Genomic DNA, 6,186 nt, shown 5'->3' on the forward strand with positions numbered 1-6,186 from the left:
CCCAGGGAGCTTTGGGGACGGGATTAACTGCCCGATGGGTACTTCTGCGGGCTTAGGTTCACAGCTGACTCGAATCATGTCTTTACACTGCATATTCCCCTTAGGATGAGTGAGCTACTCCAAAGTTCCTACTTGCAGGAATCTCTGTGCTCTTGGTGTAGCTAATGGAAGGAGAGAAAATAGACCAGCAATTCCTAATGAAAGCTGTCCCAGAGTTGTGTAAGAAATTATAAACGATGCCTTGTTGAAGCCTCGTTAAAATATGCAAATATCAAATTTGTTTTCAGCCTCTGGCAATTCCCCAGGAGAGAATTCTTTCAGGATGATTCTGTTAGACGTCTTCCAAACCAAAGGTTTACATTTTTCTAACGTTTTTAAATTCCTTAAACGTGAAGACTGATGAAGTTGAGGACTTGAAGAACTGATTTTTGGCAAGCCGCGTCAAGTTCTGAGACTCCAGGGGCATCTGTCGGTCGCTAGTTAAGATATTTAAAGGTATCTGAACCAGATTTGCTCCAGCAAAAAGTTAGGCTTCATGAAAGTACTTTTGAAGTTGCCTAAAACGTCTTCATTTGTGACACAGCGAGCTCTTCGAAGGCAGCATGTAGTCCGTGGCAGGGTTAGAGCACTGCACACCAAGCCTGGAGACTGTGACAGGCTGCTGGGTTAAACCATGGCAGGCAGTACACTGGCACACTGAAATAGGGCCTTTCTGTGTAATATAGTGTATATACAGGTATGTACTTACAGCTGTAAAATAGGGTGTCCCTCCTCAGTAAAGTAAGATAAGCCTCAGTTAAAACTGTGGGGTTTATTCAACCTTGGTTAATTGTGTTGGGATTCTAGACATAAACAGGAATGGTTTTTAAGCCAGGGGGGTTGTTAGAGGTTGAACACTTGACTGGGAGAGGTAGTGGTGAAAAACTGATGACAAGGCCAGTATTGTACTGCTCACTTTGTTGCATCAGAGAAATCATAGGTAGCAATTGAATAAATTCTTTATAGGCCTTCACTTAGCAGAAACGTGCCTTTAAGACCACCAAGTTTGGGTAAGGGAGATAGTTGAGTGCGTCCAGTATTAAACCAGGTCAAGAATTTAAAAATAGCACTTTTCAGAGGCAGCATGATTCATTTCCACTGCTGGATTCAGTCCCGCGGGGAGCCCCGTTACTGTACTGAAGTGCCTAAGGCACACACGTTTCTGGAAACAGGAGAACCCGTGAAGTCGGCTCTAACAAGAAGGTGTAATTTGCCCTCAAGTGCAGAAGCAATATTTACTGGGTTGTGTGTCTCTTAACGCCTTGCCCTTTTAATTGAGAAAGACTTTTTTCCTTTTTGACGAAATGATTGATAATAGGAGATTCTCTGCTGATTTATTTGTGGTGTTTTCAAAAGACAGATGCTGCTCATCCCAGCAGAAATGTGAGTACATATCTAAGTGGTTGATGTAACAGGTGTGTAGGAAAATTTTAGTGATGCCTGTAAGTTGCTCTCAAGGTTAATTCATGCTGGACAGTGTTCCTCTGAAGTTTGAAACAGTCTTGCATGGATTTTTTGGGGAAAAGGGAGCAAATTGCTGTAAAATTATTCACTCTGAATATCGAGTTTTTCTAATAACTGATGTTATGGAAATAATTGATTAATTGCTAGATTAAGTACAGAAGTAGTTAATGAGCCATTAACCGCTGTCACAATAATTTCCACAATACTTGTATGCTGATTTTTTAAAAGTGTATATTTATATTTTTATATTGTGGAGGGGAGCAGCAGGAAAAAAATTATTTCTGGCAGCTGTTGTTGAGTCCCTCACTGCCCATCCTCAGGCTTGTGCATTGCCGTAGCAGCCAGCACTGTTGCAAGGCCGGGTTTTGAGGAGCAGTGTGCCAGGTGTTCCCCACAACCCCTTTGAACACGGCGGCGAAAGCTGGTTCGAAACAAGCAGGTGTTGTCAGGTCTGTGTGAAGCTGGTCTGGAAAGCAAAAGGAGTTGACATTTGTTGTTTCTGCTGCTGTGTTTATACAGGCTGTGCTTTGCTGGATGGATGAGTGCAGCTCCCCCAGGGCTTTATCTGTGACCTTTGATAACGTTAGAAATGAAATGAAAGAAACTGCAGTGATTTGCACTGAAACTGTGCTATATGTAGCTTGTCTTATTTTTTGAAATCCCAGCTTACCAGGCAAGGCAGTATACATCTTTGCTTTTTCGAAAGAGTGTGTAATAATTAATTATAATACACAGTGTGTATTAATGTATGATTAAATGGTTTTCACAGAAAGCTTTCTTACCTGGGCTTTTCCCCTGGGTGGAGACAAGAGAGGGGAGAAAAACAATATGCCACAGATGCTGCTTGCAGTATTTTTATGCTTCTGGATGGTGCTGAGGTGCCTGTGAGAGGGGATGGAAGGGCTCAAAGGGGTGAATTTCTGGCAGTTACGAAGACTAGACTGTGGTGGATGGAAGCTTTGCTTGTGCCTTGCGCCGCTGGTTTCAGAGCTTTGCTTGTGTTTCGCCCCGTTTGTCTCTCGAGGCCTCCTGACTCCTCAGCTGGTTCCTGAGGCCCCTCGGTCTGTCCGGGGGAGACCGAAACGCTCCTCAGGCTCCCGAGGGAAATCCCTGGGCGAGGACTCGAGGCCTTCAGCGGGCGCTGGGGCAGCTCCCGGGATGGGAAAACTGGGGGGGGCTGGGACACAGAGACCCTGTTACGGGGAGGGTGCTTCTGCTGGTGTAGGAAGGAGGCGCCTGGACTCCACTGCCCGGCAGCTCCGCAGGGCAGGTCGGCTAGTGAACGCCGTGAGGAAGACTGCTTACTGCTCCCCTCCGCCACCGGCGGCCCTCACCCTGTTCCACTGCACGTGCTGGGACGGTGTAAATGAATTCCGGGAGCTCCTTATCCTGAGAGCCCCTCTGCAGGGAATCTAAGGAAGATGGATGATTTGTGTGTGTGTGAAGTGGTGTCCCTTGCTAGTGCGGGGGAGCCCGGCTGGTGGAGAATCCCCAGCGCTGCTAATGAAGAATTCCTGCTTGACAGGAAAAAAAACTTCACTGTTGAGTCTTTGTTTCAGTTGCTTCGGGTCAAGTGCAGTCCTGGCTCGTAGAACATAGTGTAATGTGCAGGTGTCCAAGTGGGTGAATGTCTCGTGCGAGGTGAAGGCTTGTGCTGAGGATGGGTTGTGGAAGGCAAAGATTTCTCACCTCACTGGGATGTTTGTATCCTAAAGCCTGTGTTAAAGGGAAAGAAGCGACCATGAGTCTGTTGTTACTTCACGTAAAGCTAAAGTGTGTTGTAAAAATACGCTCTATAGGATGTTCATAACTCACATTAAATTGGATCAGGGCTGTGGTGTGTGAAATCCCTCCAGGCCGCAGTAGTGCGGAGTAAGTCACAGCATATTTCTCAGCCTTTGAGCCTATTCCCACCACTTCCCAACTACCAGTTCCTGGGTTTGTGTGATTCCCTCCCTTCCCCCGAGTCCATAATTCTGTGCTTTTGGGAATCCCTGTACAAACCTTACTGAAAACTGTCTCTCTGGTGGAAGGACTGGGGAGAGGGTCAGGCTTAGGTTAACGTTGAGCTGTCAGTTCTGACTCTGCATGAGACCCATTGTGTCCCCATGTTCTGGAAAGCTGCTCCCGCGTGAGCTAGTCCTGCCTAGGCAGCTCTCGCTTTGTCCCCCCTTCTAAAGCTTCATCTCATCTCTTTCAGCGTGGTGGTCCAGCACTGGGTGTCAGCTGTAATGAGAGCCAAATATTATCACTTAAAAGCTTTGTTTTGGTTAGAAAGGAGGCTGATTTTGCCGTGCTCCCATGGCACCTCAATTTGTCAGCTGCAGACTTTTATCACTATAGGGCTGTGTGCACTGCAAAGAGAAGTGCCAAAAACTGGGACCCAGAGTGTCATTTCCATCTCTGAACAAACAGAGCGTGTCCCATCTGAGAGTCTCATAACCAGCTACGTTCAGAAATAAAACCAGTGCTGGGAGCTGTGTGCTGGGTCAGGACAAGGTCTGCCTGGGAGTTTGGCAGCAGCAGGTAAGGACAGCTTACCAAAACACCTCGATGGGCACTTGTCTGTGTTTTTACAGTTTCTAGGCTTTCTTGGCATCAGCTTACTCTTAGTTTCATCTTCCTGAGGCTTCTTATGTAGAAACAAAAAGTGCTATTCTGACATGGGTCAGTTCTGTTCATCCACCCGAACACTGGTCTGTCATGGAATTGTTTACCTTTCTGTACGGACAAGTCTTCCCTTCTGAATTCCCCTAATATGCACAAGTAAAGCACTGAGATATGTGTGTGTATATATATATATATATATATATATAAAAAAAGACAGGTATATCGGTCCTTGCCCAGGAGCAGCAATGGGGTTCCTGCTAGCAACAGCATGGCGCTGCTGTTGTTGGACTGTTGAAATTCCTGGCAAGTTTTATTTTTAGTTCTTCCTAGTTGTAAAAAACAAGTCAGCACAGTGTGTCTGCTAACGGCACGGCTGGCCTGGGAGAAGCAGAACTGCCTGGGAGGAGCTGCCTGACCACAAGGCCGGGGTGAGGCTCGGGAGGGAGGAAGCTGGATGGGGGGCTGCGACGGAGCCACCTTCAAACAAAACGCAAGTGGGTTTAAGCCTAGTCCTGGTTCTTACGCCCTCCCCTTGTAGCTCACAGGGCATCGCTCAAATCCTGCCCTAATTTCCATGAGAGTTCAAATGCCTCTGTATTGAGAAGATATTGGGGGGGGGGGGGGGGGGGAAAGACAAGTTAATAGGGCAGATAAGGAAGTGAAAATAATAATAGACTATACGAAACAAGGGCTGCACGATACAATCGCTCACCACTTGCTGACCGATGCCCAGACCATCCCTGAGCTGTGGGGTCCCCCGCTTAACTCCCCCCAATTAATCTACTGAGCAGGAATCTCCCTTTGGCTGCTTTGGGTCCACTGTCCTGGATGGGTCCCCTCAGTCAGGAGGAATCCACAATCAGCTGCAAAACACGGCCCTGACCCTTTGAAACGTGCCCCTTGTGCCTCTGCTGGGAGAAATAAAGTGCAGTGGCAAGTGGCTCAAAGCACCTCTCCCTGAAGAACCACATTAAGGAAATTAAGGGTGAAGTAGTGATGAATTCCAACAGCAAAAAATAAACAAACAACAGGTGGAGGCTGCTTCTCATCTGGCAGCTGTTAACATTTTCTGTGCCTGTGCTCATGTTGTGCTGACCAAGACGCTGAGCCGGTCAGGAGAGTCACTGATGGTTTCTTTCTGGCGGAGCCATGGCTGCGTTTATCAAAAACAGAGTTAATTTGGTCTAGTTCTTCTCGTTCTGGAGGCGAGTTACTTAATAGTACAGAAGTGTAGAGTAAGCAGGAACAGGAAGGCCCGGGCAGGTGAGCGCTTGAACCGCGCTGATTACGGCCCCGACTGGCGTGAGCGTGGGAAGTGCTGCACCCACAGGAACGAACAGACGATGAAGACCGAACTATCTGCAGCCTGTTCCAGCCGGCGACCTCTTTGCAAACAAACTTAGTAAGGAACAGGGATGCTTCAGGATGAGCGGACGGGAAACGCAACGGCGGTGTTAAGTGTAACTGTTTAAAAACCCTGCGGCTGGTCCGAGAGCTGCGGATGAAGCAATACCTGTCCCGTGCGTCCCCTCCCCGCCGGCTGCGAGGCGAGTTCTTGCCAAAGGAGAAGGCTCAGCCCCAGAGCCCGGCTCGGGCCGTTTCCGTAACAGCAATTCCAAGCTGCGCGTTGGCTGCAGTGAAGAACCACCCTGCCGGCCGCGCGGGGACGGGGGTGTCAGCCCCAAGCGCCTCTCCCGGGGCCGCTGTGACTCAGTTTCCCGCTGTCGGGCGGAGCCACAGTCCCCATGATTTTCCAGCCCCTGGTTTCCAGACGCAGTTGCCCGCGGGCAAGCAGGAGCAGGCGATGAACCGGCGTGAAACCCGGGTTCATTTTGTAAGAGTTGGGGCTGTCGGAGGCGGGGGGGGCTGGACGAGCGGGGCTGCGCCTCAAGGAGGCTGCTGCGGCCCGAAGGCCCTTTCCGAGGGGAAGGAGGGACCCGGGGCCGGCTGCTCACAACACACCCCCGCCCCGTCCTTCGTCCTTCTTGGCGGCGGGGAGCGGAGGGAGGGCTGCACCCCCCGGCCGGGCCCGCCCCCCGCGGGGTGGTGCCGCCGGCGGAGCGGAGGAGGAGG

Source organism: Athene noctua, chromosome 4, assembly GCF_965140245.1.
Source record: "Athene noctua chromosome 4, bAthNoc1.hap1.1, whole genome shotgun sequence".
Classification (NCBI taxonomy): domain Eukaryota; kingdom Metazoa; phylum Chordata; class Aves; order Strigiformes; family Strigidae; genus Athene; species Athene noctua.